We start from the raw sequence: 19,087 nt of genomic DNA on the forward strand, positions 1-19,087 counted from the left end.
ACCGTAACGTACCAAAAAAGCATAGCGAAGAATCACAACAAATGGGTGTTCTCACACATTCGCGCCCAGCAATTTGGCGGGACCGCAGCACGGTAGACATATTTATGGACGCGGCGCATTCCTAATGACATCATGACAACGGGGCTAATGAGTGGGGAAAACGTGATTTTGTGAAATTGATTTCCGTTTAGTTTCCGCGGGAACCGAGTGAACCGATTAGAGGCTGAGCTGATTTGCACAGTGTTCTGTGTTCTGAATGAATAATTAAACGGACGGGATGTTTTGGAAGCGTTCGTGCGTTCCGCAAAAGCATTGAGAAACACCGAAAAACAAATGCGCCGGGTGAATTGTTTTTAATTGCCACAGTATTCAGCCGCGTCTGCTTTAGCGCAGGAACAAAAGAAAAAACCTACACCAAATCCTCCAAAATCCTCGAGCTTCTTTCATCGGGCTCTCGCTAAACAATCTGCAAGAAATTAGGTCTTTTCACTTTCCGAAAGCACCGGCACTCGATCACCTGGTCACAGTCGGTCACCACCACGCCTCGCGCAGACAGAGCGCGCCCGCACCAAAACCGCCTAGCGACAAAAGGCAAAGTTTCGCCAAATGGTCACACCACCACGCCACCACCGACCCTCGATCGCTCGCCCGAAATCAATAAGTTGAAAACTTTATTCGATTTTTATTCATATTTATTCTATCGGTTTCTTCTCACATTTAAATATTTGTCCGTGCGACTGGTTTTTCCCTGCCCACCCTGCTAGAGGTGCTAGAGGCTGTGTGGTGGTGGTGGCAGAGATCTCCAGAGCAGGTCGAGCTTTTTCTGCCGTAAAAAAAAACTCCACCAACCGACGACCACCTCAACATTAAATGGGCAAACTAAACGAGAGAGCAAAAAAAAACCACTGGTAAGGAACCGAACAAAAACACATCCCGAAACCTGAAAGGTGGTGTCCGATTCCAGAGTTCTTCCTTTTGTCTGAGGAACTGGACGCTTCAGCTCGTGCTGGAGCGCAAGAAAGAGAAGAACAAAACACCGCTCGACACGCTTGCTCGCTTGCGCTTCGAGTTTTATGACACCGTCGACATTCTTCAATTTTGTCGCACGCCTGTGTACGTTCCGAACCAGCTCGGCCACGGGTTATCTTCCCGTGAGGGCCCCGGACACCACACCAGACACCGTGCCACCGACCAGGCGTGCGCAATCGCATGCTGCGGGAAGTACCTGGAACGCTTCTTCGGGGCTCGCCCTGTCGCTTCACCACAGGGAGTAGCAGAGCAGTATCAGCAGTATCACCCGCGGACAACCTGTTTTCGCGCGCAGATTTTGTTTGTGCCGGATCCCCCCCTCCCCCTGCCCACCAATTCCATTCGAACGAGCCCTCGTTCCTCGCAGTTCGTTTAATCATTTGCTTAAATATTCAAACATATGGTTCTTTTCGGCGGCCGAGGCGGCGATGGTGCGGTACACGCGGTTCGCTAGAGTAGGCCACACCGACGGTCTGTGCCTTGCGGACGCGGACGAGAACGGAGCATCTTCAGATAGAGATGATTTGTGAATTTAATTTTATTTGATTTGTTAGATGTTTTGCTTTTTATATCCAACTCCAACGTGAGAGGACATGTGGAAGCGACTGTACAGTTGAAACGATGTGCCACCATGAAAGTGTACACCGGTGCCTTCATACCGCTGGTTTGGCTCCGAAGAGTGGTGCACAGCTAGAAAGAAGCACCTCTTCCAAGGTGCTGCAGTCACGGATAAGGCTATTAAGGTTGGCATAATTTGATCACCGGTTTACCTGCACATCTGATGCGTGTTGTGGGACAAAGAATTGATTCTTTGACATAACTTTGGGTTCTTTATCACCCTGTGAGCGAGAATGTTTGTGAGGAGAGTTAATTTAAGCGGAATGCTGCCAAAGTGTGTGTGTTTTTATTCCACACTAGCGGTTGAAAGCTTAAACATTGGAGACTAAAACAGATGTTTGTAGCATGAAACAACTGAAGATTGAATAGATATGCGTCTTAATTGGTGGAAGTGTGGCCTTTATTCTTTTCGTTACGTAAGAGTGACTAATTAACAATATTTTTAATAACTAAAACAGCTCTAAATAAGAACTCCCAGCTGTTGAAATCGCAGAGATGATATCAATTATTCCTTTTCCTCTATGTCTAAAGCATTGGTCGCTTAAGCTGCCTCACAGTGATCCTAGTGAACAAGTTGTTGATGATGTTGGAAAGATTCTTGAAGCAAAGCAGGCGCTATTTGAGGATCATTGTTTTAACATATGTTCCTAATTGGAAGTATCTCAGAGGATCATAAATATCTTAATATGATTGTAGACCAATGATCTAAGAACAATTGAAAAGAATCTTTCAAAAAAGCCTTATTTCAATGAAGTCATTAATTCTGAGTCCTAATACTATTGAAGAATGATAAAAGAGATTTCAACTTTGATAGAAAAAGTCCATAGCTTTTCAAGAACTTGGGTATTTCTTCAACTTTGGGATTGATTTCAAGATTACTGGATTTATTCCATGAGTTGAAAACTGAAATATCTTTCAGAAAAGATGTCATCTACATCAACCAAACATGATTGACTGATCCTGATTAAGATCTAATCTGCTGATGACATCCGAAGATCTTGCGATGCGTTTTCTGCTTACATGGGCCTAATGCTTCTTCTTCGATATGGTGACCAACAGACTCATGTTACTGCCTTAGGCAAACAGGCTAGGTTTATTTTAACATGTGATATTGACATTGACATCAATAGCGTGAAGATGACCATGATCGCATTGATTAAAAAGCTTTTTTATTGCACAATAGTACCTACCAGAAAGCAATTGACTTAAACTGATAGGAGAACGCATCATAGTCTAACTCTCAAAGAGTTATCTAATCCTCACACTCTGTATTCAACAAATTCAACAAAGCGCCATAAATATGCCCCAAAAGTACTGCCAGCTACAAATCAGCCAGCAATCAACCTGAACACTTCCCAGAAATTCCCATCCTGTCCTCGCATCCGCGGTTGCTCCGTAATTCCACCCGCCCACCGACACACATTGACACCGTAAATATTCGTTTATAAATATTCAATGAATTGCAAATTTCACACACAACTGCCAGCACGACTTTGACGACCCTCCCGCTGAACCCAAAGCCGTAACATAGTGTTGTGCCGGTGAAAACCACTGGTATCTCTTCTGCCGATGGGGTTCAAGCGAAGTTCCCTTTTAGTCATTGCTTGCATTTAAAAAAGGCTGTCAGCAAAAGGGTTGAAATAGTGTCTTAAGAGCAACCACACAGCAAACCATGAGCAACGAAAAAGCTCAACCAACGCTTATTTCACACCTATGAGTCGAGCCTCCGAGGAGATCCGGAATGTTTGGAGTTCCCTTGCCGCCGTCGTGTCAGCTTGTTGCTCCGTTGACAAATGAAGCGCGCCTTTAATCGATCAAGCCCCTTTCCTCACCGCACACACAAACCGTTCCAATCGCCCATTCAACAAAACCCACTCGAACATCAATTTTCCAAACATTCCTGTGCGTTGTGGATCGTCACAATAGCGCCCGTGATGATGGGCTCGACACCTCTCCAGTGCGTCGCTCAGAAGCCGAAACGTCTTTTCAGCAACAAAACGACAACAAAACCCATAACTCCTTCTCCCGCGGCCACCGGTCAATCATCGTGGTCATTTTTCTCACCTCCTGCGGTACTTCATCACATTACCGGCGGATGTTATTAATTTCAACCGTCCACCACCCCGGGAAGCATCTTCTTCGGCTGTATAGCTTCATCGCGCATGTGATTATTGGCGCCCTGATGCGCATTGGTATGTGGCGTTAGTCCTCAAGTGAATTTGTGTGTTTTGTGTGTGTGTGTTTTTTAAGCCCTACCAAAAGGGTCTCTAGCGGGGTGGCATTAAAGCGACAGGCAAAGCCTTGTAGATACAATGCGTTATTGCGAGACACACCCCGCCCTGGCAAGGTAACAATGAGTGGCGCTGAGTCCGCTCCAAGACGATTGCAGCCAGCGTCTACGGTGTAGTACATCTGCCAGCCTTCCAGCACATCCAAAACCAACCATTCGTATTGCAAACCATCCAAAACGCTGACGCTCTGCATTGATATATGCTGCACACGGGCACGTCCAATAAATCAACCCGTATTGGGGCGTTTAGCCGGCCGCTTTACCATCGCCGCTTAAGCGCTCAATTATCCAAGAACGTGAAGCATGCATACACGGCTCTCGTTTCACGCCACTTCACGTGTGAAGAAATCGCGCATTGAAGTGTCCAAAAAAAGCACACACATACACCAAAACTCGATACAGAGCTGCATCGTACATGGTAGTTGCAGTTAGCACACACGGCGCAACAAAAAAACAGACAAGAAGAACCACTGTTTTGTAAACAGAGAATAGAGGAAAAAATAATACATCTCAACACAATCATGCACACGAAAAAGAAGAAAAGAAACCGAAGCAAACGGTGGGTGGATTATTGCAACTGCTATTATTTTTTTATTAATGGCCAGATTATTGCCCCATATCATGTTGGGGCTGGATTTCGAACCCCTTTAAGCCGCAAACGGACACAAGGCACACGCGTCACGAAACGGATTTGCTTCACACCCGGCGCCACACAGACAGCGCAAGAAATAAACCCACAGCAAGATTGATTCTCCCTACCAGCCGCCCGAAAAATACAAAAATACACCGCTCAGGGGGAGGTGTGTTTCGTACGAGCTGCTCGTACGTATTTTGATTATTTCGTCAGGCAGCTCGTTTGCTGCCCGAACCGATTAAATCCACCCGCCGAACGGATCGCAACGGATCAGCAGCCCCCGATCGCGTGCTTGGCGTATCTTAATCCAGCATCTCGGGGCCGTTTGGAGCCATCGGAGGATCAGGAGGATTGAGTTGTTAGAATACGATATTGTTAAGCTTCCTTCGTTTTTTCGAGCGCTGAGTGTGAGCAAATAAATAATCCACACAAACACCGTTCCGTTTTACAACCCTTTGCCAATGTTTGGTGGCCGATATGGTCGCAAACTGAAACAAAATACGCCTCAACAAAACAAAAGGCCTCCCAAATCACAGCTCCATCCCATAACGGGATGCTGTCGGGAGGATCTGTTTGCAAAAAAAAAGGGGGGGGGGGGAAACATCGGAGTGGGATCTTCTCCTTCGTTTAGGGCGCCCCGAGGTGCGATAAATATGTTATCTTACTTTACGATCGTAATCCGCTTTTACTGAAGGTTTCGTTTGTGACTAAGATGTCTTGTCTTTTTTTTTTGTTGTCTTCTCCCAGAGATTACATTTCTAGCATGAATGTTCGCTTAATTGCTGCCAGTTCTGTATCTCGGCTGCTCTAGGAAAGGCGCAGTGCTGCAGAGATGAATCATTCTTTTCGCGAACAAGAACGCACACGCGCGTGACCTCGGCGAAAACGGTGACGCGTGGCAGCGCGAGTGTTTTTGCACACCATTCGCCAGCTATTAGGTGTAAAGAAAGCATTTTATGGAGCACAACTCATCGGCTTAATTTGTGCTGGTGGGCAGGAACGATTTTGAAAGGAGTAAAGTTTTACAATCATGCGATAATACTGCTCCGGGAACTATCCGGGCGTTCGCGTTGTAAGAAGGTAATCAACGGCGAACCCGTTCGCTTAAGCGCCTTTATGTTTCGTTGCTGTTCTGCTCTCTCTAGCATTTAATTACGACATTTCATACTTCCTGGGGATTTTCGACCAGGAGGATACAAATCATTTGGACAACTTCATTTAAACGGGAGAGGCAGCGTTTTACGACTTCTTCTCTTTGCAATGTGACACATTTATTGTTTTATGGCTATTTTTCTGCAGTATATCGAGTGGATCTATGCATTCTTTAGAAAGTTGTGCTCTGTTAACATGAATTCTTGTAGAACGGACACATTTATATTTTTCTAGATTGCATAAAATCTTCCGAATTATTGTACGAAAGAAGAAAAGTAATGACGTAAGCAATGTCTAGTCCAAATTTATAATATAGATCATAGATTCTTAGAAGTGTTGAACAACGAATTCAATATCACATCACAATTGTTTGACTCTGTGTAACACTTCAGCTCAAAATTTGAAGTCCAATAACACCCAAGACTATTTCTGAATGCTTATTACAAGACTCATCAGCGAGCCATTAAAATTTTCTTCAAACATCAAGACTTGAAAACTATTCTGCGATGGCACCAATATTTGATTATTTATTAATGTCACAAAGATATGACGCAAAGAAGCAGTTGATTCAAAATTGTTAAGGGATAAATGTGATCTAGGAGCGTAAAAATCTAAAATTGAATAAGAACTGTTTATAAAGTATTGTATTACATGTAATCTTGTTTTTCGTTGCCAAAAAATAACAAAAAACGCTTTGAATTTGCAATTTGCAAAAAAAAGTAACAACAAAACCAAATGACAATATGTTGCAAACCAGCGCCAGCGGCTGCTTGTAAAGCCACACATTATGCACACACACCCACACACGTGCATGTCGAACGAGGTGCACCACCCCGCCAGACGAAACACAAAACTGGAGCAAAGAAATTTAGTACAGCCAAACCGACCACAAACATAAACCGAACCACCCCCAAAACGGGCCACCCTTGTCCCACCAGCGATTCCCATTATTAACCCATTCAGAAATTTAAAACCTTCCCAAAACGGTCGGCAGGGAAGAGGAGGAGGAGGCGACGGTGTGCATTTGTTTGTTTGTGAGTCCCTTTTCCCATAGGCCACCGAAACGTAGCTGGCCGCGGCTTCACGCTTCAGCCCAAACACGGTGCGCCAAAAGCGGTGCGCTGCCTCGGTGTGCCGCAATATACACGCTGACGAAAGCAGAATTTGTAGCGTTGCATCTCACTCCGGGCCAAACTGTGGCTCTGTGGCTGTGTGTGTGTGTTTTTTTTAACAGCGAGGTGTGCGAGTTTTCGGTGGAGTTCTTTAAACCGGCCGACGTGAAAACGCAATGCGGCAATTGTCTTCATGTAAATCGCGAACCGTCGGTTTTGGCCATGGGTTCGTGATCGCGCTTGTGATGGTGGTCGTGGTGGTGGTGCTACATTATTGTTGCTTGTTTTTCCAACAGAGCACTAAGGTTCTTGCGCGACCATGTGTACCAACAAACAGCACTGGCCAACCAGCCAGCCAGCCAGCCAGCCCGAGCGTCACGATTAAACGGCGTCGTTTCACAGCGTGCCTTGGCACCCACGCTCACCCGTCGCCGCCAGTTGAACAGTTGCCTAAATAATAATTGTAATGTTTTATTTGCAATTCTGGGCTTTGGTGGTGTTTGGTTGGTTTGAGGTTCAGCTCTTTTTTTTTTTGCTCGCTTTCTAGACAGCTTGTAGCATTGAAACACATATCTCAAGCTAAACGATTTGTCAAACCCCCAACGGCCCCAGATGTGGTTGCGATGGTTAAAGAGCTTTTCTGTGTTACTCTCTTGCAATGGGGATGTTGCAGCAACCTGCAAGCATCATTATAACCCCAAACCACATTGATGTTCGTTTTAATGCGTTTTTTGTGTGCTGTTACTTGCTTGCTTGATGTTTAATGTTTGCAATTTCGGTAACTAAATGAGCTTTCTGATGTTCGTAATACTACTCGAAATTGGCAAACAAACGTCCTTGTGTTGTTAGCCAACAAATCAATGTTCCTAGCAGTTTCCGTTTTCGACAGACACGCGTACACGCGTTGCTGTGTAACACCGTGTAACACGTCCTGAAGTTGATCGTTTAATCATTTGCAAATTGCATTAAAAACGCATAAACCATCCGGCGCGCGGGCAAACGATTATGTCTCAATAACGTGTCATGCACACAGCATTACCTATAGGCGCTTATATTGGCTAAGAGGATTCCACCTTTGCAGCAAATGTCAAACGACTACTGGGCCGGATTCACAGCTCGGTGATCATAATGCAATGGTCTGCAACAAAAAAAACGGCAATCCCTCTCGGACATTCGTCTCGACTAAAAAATAAACATTTGCCCAGTACCGGGGCACTTGACCTTATGATGCTGGCAGGTTTGCGCTAAACTTCAAAGAAACGTGTGTATTTACGAGCACGCCGGCAATGGCGCAGGATGAGCTTGCATTGCTTGCGCGCTAAACCAAACAGAGGGCACACGGCGTGTAATGAGAGTCGCTTCCTTTTCGGTAGGAACTGCCAAATCCTGTTCAAAACTGAACTCAGCTCGTTTCGGAGATGGTTCTCACGCGTAGCGTACATCGTGTCGTATCGGCCCAGGGCAGAACCTGTTAAAGTGTCCATAAATAGGATTCCCTCGCCTGGGCACTTCATTATGGTTTTGCAAACACAGCCAAACGTTCTCGCTAACGGGTGACGCACAATGATGGTTTCAGGAAGTAATCGACCCATACCTTGTTCTGCTAGAACTCTGAACTGAGGTGTATTTTTAGACAAAATCAAATAACGATAAGAGACGAACCCCCGGCGGCGGCAAAAGCACACCAATTCGGTTTTGCTTAAATTTGCATGTGCGAAAATGCTGAATGTGAGCCGTGATTTTGTGTGAAAGGTTACAAAAGTTCACCCCCAAACACAAACTCCAGCGTGTTTGTGTCTCTGTGTGTGTGGCTGTATGTGTACAGCTCTTAATGGTATTACATACAAAAAAAGAATTCTCCCCTCCCGTTGGCCGAACAAGAAGGATCACAATTTATTTGCACGAAACTTCCAAGCCCAACCTGCGTCCAAACGGTTCAGGGCACGGCCAGACGCGATGCCAAATGCCACCAAAAACCGTGCCATGACGGGAGAACCACAGCTAGAGAAAGAAGGAGCGAGAGAGATAGAGCGATATACTCCCATATACCACACCTTGAAGCTTGAAATCTCGTTAACTACAACTTCCCTCGGTGCGACTTCGGGGCATGATGGTGTGGGAAGCGATGCTTGGAGTTCCTTGTTGGCAGTTTTTTTTTCTCTCTTTCTGTTTCTTGCTTGCTTTGACTGCCTGCCCAGAGAATGATCGTCAACTTTACAGGCTATGCAAATATGGAGTGGTGGTTCTGGAAGCAGTTTCTCGAAATGTTTACTTTTTCCATCAACCAAATCAATGCGCTATGTTTCTACAACCAGCAGGAGGCCGATTGGGCTGGCTTTATAAAAGGTAAAACTTCAATTTTTCCCGCTTAAATTGTGTTTCCCTCTTATACCATCCCACTTGTTTGTTAATTGTTTAAACACAAAGATCTCAAAACGATATCAGCCTTTTGCCCACTTAATCAGCAAAAATCAGCGACGCACTAGCAAATAATACACAACCGTCTTAACAAACTCTAATTGTTGAGCCGGCCGTTGCTGGTGTTTGGGTTTTGTGAGGTTTTCCGTTGTTTGCGCACTCCGCCTCCTTCTCGCCCATCTAGCCAATCAATTGCCAGCTGGATGGGTTTTGATTGAGCAAAGCATTTACACACCACCACCGGACGGGTCGGAGCTTGCATGCTTCACTGCACAATACTATCACGAACCCTGAGTACAGTTGCACAAATTGCAGCTACAGTGCAGGGCAGCGTAAAGCGCTACGAATGCACGCAAAAGCTAGCCGAGGCTCGTTGGTGGTAGTAAACAGACAGCATTACCCGGCCACTATTTGATTTGCACTGGGAAGCGCTCACAGTCACGCTAGGGAACGCTGGGATGGGTTGGCTAACGTTTGAAACGGGGGGGAATACTGCTAAAGCCTACAGAAGCAGCCCAGGGAAATGGGTGCAACACGAGTAATAATTGCAAAAGAATGCAATGTTTTTTTGCTTCAACAAAATCGTGAAGTTATTAAAACTGAAGCACTACTCGCAATCGTTCTCGGTTCGTGTGAGCTAAACGAATCTTTTAGCTACTAAGAAACTACCACTTGATACGATGACTTTTTAATACTTTTTAAGATGACTGTAGAGAATATCTTTTCGCTGTAATCTTATTGAGTTGTTGATTAGTACATTAGTACATTAGCTATGGAGCATATTGACTAACTCCAATCGGAACATTGTTAACGAATCGATTTGAATTTTGAATTTTTGGGTGATTTGATTCGATTTGCTATAAATCGAGAAACGAGTCATGTATTCTTTTTGATCTTCTTAATGTTAGAAAATCTTAATGATCGTCCAGAGGATTTCAATCAAAGAAAAAGAGCCTTTAGCGTTGTTTTAGACAATTATTAAATGCTACACTCTTTATATGGTTCTTTAGGTCAAACTCAACTTCAGGAATCAACTCAAAAGGGCTCAAGGACTTTAGGTTTCAACTTAAAATTGCTAGTAATTATTGGATCCACCATTATAAACCCAAACAAAATTCAAAGTAGATAACACCCTCAAACGCTCCCAGGCCATCTAATAGACGCCGTGCCCATGCCAACCTACACACAGCCGAACGATCACGAAAACGATCACTGTTTTCGCGAATCGCGGGCGATTTTTCAATTTCATTCACGCTCGACCAGATCGGAACGGTACCGTCCTTCGTGCCTCCACGCCGCACGCACCGCAGCAGCAAACACGCCAACAAAGGCCGGACTGGCCAGAAAAACTCCCTCCGCGAACGAGAAGAGGTCCGGGGAGTCCGTGGCGGCGTCGCTGCCCGTCAGCTGGGCCAAAGGTAGAAAGTGTAATTGGTTGGGGCATAGCAGGGGGAACTGCAAAACGGTCCTAACGGCACGCCGACTGAGTTTACCCACTCACTCTCCCCGACTTTTTCAATCACTCTTGTTTTTGTCTATGTGTGTGTGTGCGTGTTGCTGCCCTCAAACTATCGATCTTTCCTATCCCATCACGAAGATGAGCTCGGGGAAGTTTTCCTCCATTGGGCTAATTGGAAATGAATTACAACGTGCGCCCCATCGCTCACTCCGCTGCATCTCACTCCGCTGTTTGGTGCTCGTCTCGCGGCAAGACGAGCAGTGTACTGCCGAAGGCCAGCCAGTACTCCGGCGTTGCAGGAAATCCATGAAATCGAAAAGAAATACTCCGATCCGTCCGTCGTTCGCCGAAGGTTGCGGAATTGCCTGCATTGGATCGTGATCGAACCGCCGTGTGACGTCACGATCAAGGGGTCCGTTACACGTATATACACAAACACTGCTCGACGTAGAAACACACACACACACGTTCGATCTTTACTTTCGTTTTCACTTCACGATGGTTGAATTCAATTTCCTCCTCCACCGGGTGGGGTTTGTTGGTTTATTTTCCTTTCGCAGAGCAAAAGTGAAACATGTTACCTTTAGGCACGCACTGTTGGTATTGGTTCGAAGTGGTTGTGAGTGTTTGTAAGTGATCGGATGCTGTTACCGCATGTTACGGTTCGATCACACTTACACACATTCGAGCAGTACAGTTCAACGCACACATAGACGCCAAATGACAAATCCTGCACCCAAGGCGAGCTGTTAGCGCCGAACAAACCCGCGTAGTGGCCAAACCCCTTTGCCCGTCTGACATTTCCGAAACGAGGCATTGGGTGGGATTGGTGACGCGAAAGGTTGGCCCAGGTTCGGAACCTGGGACCGGTCGTCTCGGTCGGCGTTGGGAAAGAAAGGCATTAGAGTCGCACGAGTGGTGGTTTGGTAAAGAAATGCTTGGAACACACACACTTGACTTTCACGGTCGTGTTCCGGCTACTCGACTCGCGTTGACAGCTGTCAGTTGGGCTAAAGACACTGAACAGAAACTGTCAGAATCTCTTCCTAGTACACAAGCACACAGGGGAGAGCAAAAAAAACAAACAAAAGAGACAAGAACACGATCGCTTTCGACTAAAACGCTGACCAAAAGCGCGAAATGATAAACCATTCCGGTTCTTTGGCGAGTTTCGCACCGTTCCGTTTGCATAATATTAGCGCAACAGCATTCGAAATGAAAATAAAGCACGTCTCTTTTTTTTCCTCTTTTTTTTTTGGTAGCAGAGTTGACACTTGCCGCTCTTTCCCCGTTCCCGAGTGATTTTCGAGTGTCCACTGATAACCGGTCTGCGAACTGGCCAATCCCGCGAAAAAGAGTCCCGGGCGAGCGAGTCGCAGTTGTCGCGGGCAAGGGCGGACAGGCAGGGCGAAGAAAAACCGCAACGCTGATCCCACGGTTATCGGATGAAGGAAATTTACCGCCAGCCCTGGTACCGGAGCAGTGGCTGCGCGGTTTCAAGTTTTATAACCGGCCGGTAAGGCAGGCTAAAAATGGCTACAACACTTGTGTTGGATGCTGCCTTTGGCTGGTCTCTCTCTCTCTAGGTCTTTCTGGATCGTTTGTAGCCTGCAATACTGTGCGTGGGTTTGGTTTCGGGTTTTGTTCCTCTTGAAGTTCTTGAAGTCTTCCACTAAAGGTTCTAGTGAAAGTGCTTTATTTGGCTACACTCTAGAAAAAGTGTTTTCGCTTTAGACATTGGCCTCCCTTGCAGATAACGATCACACGATCTTCCCCTGTAAATTGAGCCCTAAATCATTCGTCTTTTTTCTGAATGCTTGTTACATCCCACCGATTCCCGTTGCTCAACACTTTCAATTTTAGCTTGTAGCAATTCACTCTAAGGTCTAGATTTATTTCGTTATAGAAAGGCATCCCTCATCCCGTGCTCCCATAATGATAATACCACGATTAACGTTGTACCGTGGACACATTGGCTCTATTAAGCGGGCAGCAGCAGCTGTTGTGCTCTAGCACACTCACTTTTTTCTAGCGATCGAGATCAAATGATTTATAGCTTAGTTAACTTGGGCGCGTTTTAGTCCTACAAGGGAGAAGGAACTGGGGAGAGTCTTTGAAAGGTGGCCGAGAGAACCATTAATGGGTGTTAATCCGGAAAGAAAGATGGATTGCAGTGAAGGTTAGGATTGTTCGGCTAACGGTTTTAAAGACATAACGATTATCAGCTTCAGAGATTGATCTATCGGGAACATTCCAGTTCCAAGAGGCTTGGAACGTTCTCAAAACATTCAGCTGAGCTGTAACATATTGTTTTTAACCGTTTAAAACCCCATTTTATTGATGAACACATATGTCGTGTGCATTCGCTCAGGCACAAAACTGCATTCACTCTTAACCGCCAACCGTAAATGATGCCTTAAAACCCTGTTTTTTTATTGTATTCATTTGATGATTTGAGAGTTTTCGAACCTTTCTCCGCTGCATCTTTCACGTACGGCTTTAGGTAACCGCGTGGCCCGGGCAGTCGGTTACTCAACCGGCTCTCCGGCTCAGTGACGGAGGCGACCTCCGTTTATGTTCGCTTAAATTCAAGTTTACGAACTTTCACCTTGTTACTTAAGCGCCCAGTAATCCAGTACGTGGCGTCTTGATCTCCTCTCAAGGGTTTCATAACATTTCTCGACATAATTAAATCATAAACCCAAATCTCGCACCCAAAAACTGCGAGGCAATTCAGCGATGAAAAAAATGTGAAATCAAACGCATTTGTGTCAAACAACGCCACCAAACGGTGTGTCGTTCAGTGTCGCTGAGCAGGTGTGATTGTTTTGGAGAGCCTCTCTATGCAACACTCGGGGTGTAATTTTTGATGGGGATACTAATAATGCACCCGAAGAGTGGCGGTGGGATGTAATAAAAAAACAACCGAATGATTCACCCTGCAGCATGCATATCTTCACACCACTTACGCGCCCGTGGACCATGAGAGACTCGGAACTTACCTTACGAAAAAAAAGTAACAATCATCATGGGCGCATATTGAATACAACTTTCACTCTCATCCGAACGCAACATTGGACGCTCTTGGAGGTCGAACCGTTCAACATTTAAAAAAAAAAAATGACCCAAGACCGTAAGATTTCTTCTGCTGAAAGGTGGCTCTTCTTGCTCGTGGGATGGACCAGATTTTTGCCCCGTCATCAAAACGGCCCAGGCTCGATTCTTTCAACGATACTTATCTAAGATCGCGCTTCGCAACTATAACATATTTGTAATGCCTACAAAATCTTCTCCAAACGCCTCTCGAAACGGTCATTGACATCGACGAAGGGAGGAAAAGCAACGTTTACCTACAATAAATAAGACAATGTGCACAGTCGCACTAACTTACGTTTATCTCCTGTTAATTGCTCAATAAACTACACATCGGCCAATGCTGCCAATGCCGTGAGGGGGGCTCGAAACTCGAACACCAACCCGCCCTGAAACCCGGGCGTCCGCGTCCGTTCGTTTTCTGGTTCACCGCCAAATGCTCGCCACGACGTATCGGCAGGACACACAAACTCTTTCTCCCGAGGCACAACGCGCTCTGCCTGACGCCCGCCTGGAAGCTCCAAAAAACAACAGCCGCCCCGAAAAGGGTCACACTATCACCGGGACACACGCACGACGATCACAGGCGCACACATTGGGGACACAACGGGACGAATTTTAAGGAAAATCACACACAAAATCACTGCGCGGCGGCGGCGACTCCGCAACAGACACGCGAAAATGCGCACACGGACACACACACACTCCCGCGGCACGTCGGCAACGTCCAAACGGACTTGTTTTATCAGAATCACTTTTCTTGGGCGGGTTTTTTTTTTGGTTTGGTCACACCGGAGCGGCCAGCGGCAACACAAAACCGGGCAGCTCCAAAATGCTGCAGAAAACACTGTTTGCGACACTCGTTTGCGACGATGCCTTTTGATGCGCTGTCGTTTCACACTTCACTTTTGTTTTGTTTGGTTTGCCGAAGAGGGTTTTCGATTGGCGACGATCGATGCAAGAAATTCAAGCACACTCACACACACGACAGGGTACACGGGCGAGGGAAGAGAAAGAGAGTGAGATCAATAAAGAAAAGCTGAACGAATGTGCCGATTGCGGTGGCATCGGATATTGCTGGAAAGGATGGGAAAAGATGGCAGCAAAAACAGCAACAAAAAAGTCGAGCATAAACCGGAGCGGGTTCGTGTCTTGCCTGCGAATTGAACTCTTTTTATAGCGCGCGCGAGCGAAATGTGGCGATCGGTTTCGGTTTAAAGATTGAACGATTATTTCGGAAGATGTGTGCGTTCGGCTTGCGGGCTTTGTATTCTTGACGTGGAGTGGGGCAACGCCACTTATCGGTGTGATTTCCACTCGAATAAAGAAGGTTTATGTTACCTGAAGTGTTCAAGAACCACTATCATGGTAACAATTCTTAAGGCGCTGTTGGAGCAGCTTCTTGAAAGGCACTCTTTTGTTTATCTCTATCCGCTTTAAATGGAGCTTTCCACAGGCGGCAGATAAATCTGTGAGCCTATTATTACGTTATATAAATTTTCAATTGCGAAAAGGAAAATTTTTGTGATTTGCTTCCCCCCGATAATATAATGGGCTTTATGACGCACTTTGTTTATTTATTTTTCACAACTCCCGCAGTGCCCGCAGCAGCTCGTTGATACGATGGTTTTCGTTTCCACCTGCACAGGGCTGCCACAAGAGAGCCAAGAAGAAAACAAGAAACAAAAACATATTTTCTTCCAACTGCACCAAAGTGCAATCAAAGATCCACCAACACGAGGGCGCCAAGCTTTTCCTTGTGTTGAATAATTTTAATTTTCATATATTTTTTGCCTCACAGTGGGACGGATGAGTCTCCTCCAACACTTGGCTTACTTGCACTTTTATTAACTCTTTTCCTTGCTTTTGCTTCCTTTCCTCGTAGAGTAAGCTTCGTGTGTGTGTGTTTTTTATCCTCTCACAAACGTTTCGCTTCTACGCGAGCTGCACCATGCGCTTCGACTCTTCACGAGCTTCTCTTTTACCACTAGCCTATTATTTGCCCACAGATAAGCACGCCACAACAGTACGTTAAGCCAGTTTTTTTTTGCCCCTTTTCGATTCACTTTTCATCTTCACAGCGCATCTTCAGCAGCGTTCATCATCGTGCACGGTTACTTTGCGCTGGCCAGCTGGCCGGGCCAAACGAAAGTAAACTTGACGTTTTATTCCACCGGACCGCCACGGTGGGTCTGCAGCGAGCGCGCGCGTGGGTGAAATTTTGCCAGCGGTTTTAACCGTCTTGCTTGCTTCATTTCGTTTGTGCCCGCGCGTCGAGTGCGATTAGCTGGTTGGCTGGTTTGGTAATAGCGTTTGTTTTTACTTTCATTTGCAAACATTCAGTTTCGGTGAGGTTGCGAAGCGACGATGGTGAGTTGCTTTAACGAGTGCTGTTGTTTTAGTGTTGAGATGTTTTGCTTTTTTACCACCGAATTTGTTAACTGTTTTTTCACTTGAAGCGATTCAATAAGTAGAGCAAATAAACTCTAGACGAGGTACCATAATGTGTAATCGATTTTGTCTATGTAGGCACCATCGACAGCACCTTAGCATCAAATTATTTGACTTCAAACTGATTTCTTCAATTGGAATATTTATCTAAATTAATTACTCGTCTAATATCGAACCCTTAGACTAGCCAGATGGTGACCAAAACTCGTCTTCGCTCCCAACAAATAACTGGAAAAAACGACACACAAATCAACCTACAGCAAACGCACCTCCAACCCAAGAGCTGCACACTATGCACAATTTCCAAGGAAAAGAAACGCTAGCGTGTGCCGCGCCAGCCAAGCTTCGGCTGGTCGCTCGCCAGCAAAACGGAAAACGTACGTTGAAAAACCGAAAAACAACCTTCAGAGACGGAAAAGTACGGGCAAAAATTGCACTCTCGAGCCACTAACGTACCACCCGTCGTCGTTTGCTTCGAGTGGCTTTGCTGCTGTTGCACGGGTGTGTGTGTTTTTGTATGCCTCAAACAGACAGGCTTGGTTTGTCGGGTAGCAAGCGAGCCAAGTTGTGAAGTTTTGAACCAGCCAGCACATTCGCAGCGGAGTGTTGTTTGGCTTCGATATGGCCATGGCAAAAAGAGTACAAAAAAAACGATGAAATTGAACCCGACTTAACAAATTGATTTATTTGCAATGCTGCAAATTAGTCAACTTTTTAAATGTGTTCATATCGACGAAAAACAATAAATTCAGCATCATCACATTTGCATTAAATTCACTGCTAATTGAAAAAAAATTAAGTGATGTAAAACAGAATCCATTTTTACTTTAAAATTCACTTCCTAAAACTGATCGAATATTTGTCCCACAGTAAATTAAAAACTCTGCCAACACTCACGAGTCTCTACACTCAAGAACGAAACAGCTCACTGAACAGTGGAGTCTCTGCAGAACGAAACAGTTCGCGCGAGCCAAACGACACGACGGCTAAACAAAAACTGATCTGCGAAGATCTTGCGGCCAGCACAGCGAACACGGGGGCACGCTCCGAGAACGCTACATCTGACCGAGCAAGTCTACGATCGTACCAAGCGAGACAGAGAGAGTGAATGAGAAGAAGCGAGAGAGAGCCTTTCAACCGAAACGAACCACTAAGACGCGAACGGGTGAGCGAGACCAACACGCCCGAAAGGAAAGAGAAGGGATGGGAAGATCGAGAGCAGGATCTTCGTTTCGAGAGAATGATGCTGTAGTAGAGGTGGTTGAGTTCTCTTGCCAGCACTCACAGGCGCTCTCAATCTACTAAACCACTAGCAAGACATGGGTGAGCAGCACTAAGAGCATTCTTGGTCGTGTTGCTCTTGTGAGGAGTGAAAAAAGGTGTGGGAGATCAAAACATGCGCTACTACATCTTCTACAACATTCCTCTCACTCACAGTCACTCAGACAACATTCAAGGCACTCAGTGTACTAGCAAAAAAAGCACTTGTAACATTGCAGTAACTTTTTTTCCTGTTTTACGAGTGTTCACACATACACCACAATTTGCGAGCTATTAGCTTTTGCGTACGCACACTTTCACGCACTTTGTATGTGTTTTTTTTTTTTATTGAAAACGATCATTTCTTGCGCTCGTCCACACAAAGGCAATTTTTCTTGATTAATTTCACTCCAATAAAAGGACTACATTTTAAAACTCCACAAAGCACTACTTCACAAATCCGAATACCATCAATTTTCAACTCGTCCGTTCAATGGCACTGCTTTTGATACACCAATTTTGATCGGAGCGTGTTGAAAACTAAAAAAAAAAAACGCACACCTTGCACACCTTGCACATATCTAAGATCGAACGAAGCAGCAAAAAATACCCTTTTTCTCTTACACGCACGGTTACGACGACAAAGCGGCAACGACGGATGGCGAGTGGCCGGTTGCGCCTGGAGCGTGTCTACTCGGAGACTAACAGGCCTGGTACGATCGGGCTTTTGCACAACGGCTTACCCACGGTTGGATCGCGATCGCCCGATTGCCACCTCTCTGCGCGGAGAGAAAGAGGAAAAGATTCAAGCTCCAAAACCACCTTCCCCCGCCGTACCCGGCTGACCGACCCCGCCACAGCGAAACAAGACTGCAACGAAAGGAAAAGGGTGGCCGCTTACTAGTTTGGAGCCGTAAAAAAACGCATGCAAGAGGGTAAGGCAAATCAAGAGAGTGCGAGAGAGCCAAACCAGGCTGAGAAAGAGCGTAAATGATAGCCAAAAACGCATCGCACACACAAATGTGGTAGCCACGCATGTGTAAAGCGAATCAAAGGGGGTTGGTGATCGCGAACACCGTCGGGGATCATAGCGCAAAAGACACACCACCAACCACCGTCGCGAGAAAGAAGGAGAGTGAGAGTGAGTGATTAAGTCGAGAGAAAGATAGGCCTGAATTGCGTGGAGCCGCACGGCTTTACAAGTGTGTGAGCTTACCCCTTTTGTCTGGCCCCAGCTCAGCCATAGTGTGGCCATACGATAGCGGCCCGAGTGTGGCGGTGTTGGTGCACACCAACGCACCTCGTACCTCGGGGTGGGCGCATTTGGTGCGGTATTACGACAGCGATGTCCGTGCAGTTTTTTCTTTGTTTTTATTATTTTTATTTTTGTGACTCTTTTCTTTTCACTGGCAAGCGTTGGCTCCCGTTTTGTTTTATTTTTCTGTTTTTATACCTTTGTTTTGGTCGGTTTTGGTTTTGCGATTAGTGTGCTACCGATCGGGCAGGTTTATATCTTCCTAGAGGAATACAGAAACGATTTATTAAACTGTTTAATAAAGCTAAACTGTTTG

General features: G+C 45.7%; 1 protein-coding gene across 13 annotated transcripts in view; it reads right to left on the reverse strand.

Moving 5' to 3' along the window:
• Positions 1-18,257, reverse strand: part of LOC120900863 (A disintegrin and metalloproteinase with thrombospondin motifs 1) — a 94,620-nt gene extending 76,363 nt beyond the window's left edge. For 5 of the 13 annotated variants that reach the window (XR_005739250.1, XR_005739249.1, XM_040308413.1 and 2 more), the window contains exons 1-2: positions 17,154-17,261; positions 14,104-14,710 (exon numbers count right to left, since the gene is read on the reverse strand). The gene's annotated coding sequence lies outside the window, so the exon portion shown is untranslated. Of the gene's footprint in view, positions 1-14,103; positions 14,781-17,082; positions 17,262-18,086; positions 18,107-18,126 lie in introns of those variants that run through there. The other 8 variants (XM_040308402.1, XM_040308404.1, XM_040308411.1 and 5 more) reach the window with 8 other exon arrangements.
• Between the last annotated feature and the right edge of the window lie 830 nt (positions 18,258-19,087).

This window comes from Anopheles arabiensis, chromosome 3, assembly GCF_016920715.1.
Source record: "Anopheles arabiensis isolate DONGOLA chromosome 3, AaraD3, whole genome shotgun sequence".
Lineage (NCBI taxonomy): Eukaryota > Metazoa > Arthropoda > Insecta > Diptera > Culicidae > Anopheles > Anopheles arabiensis.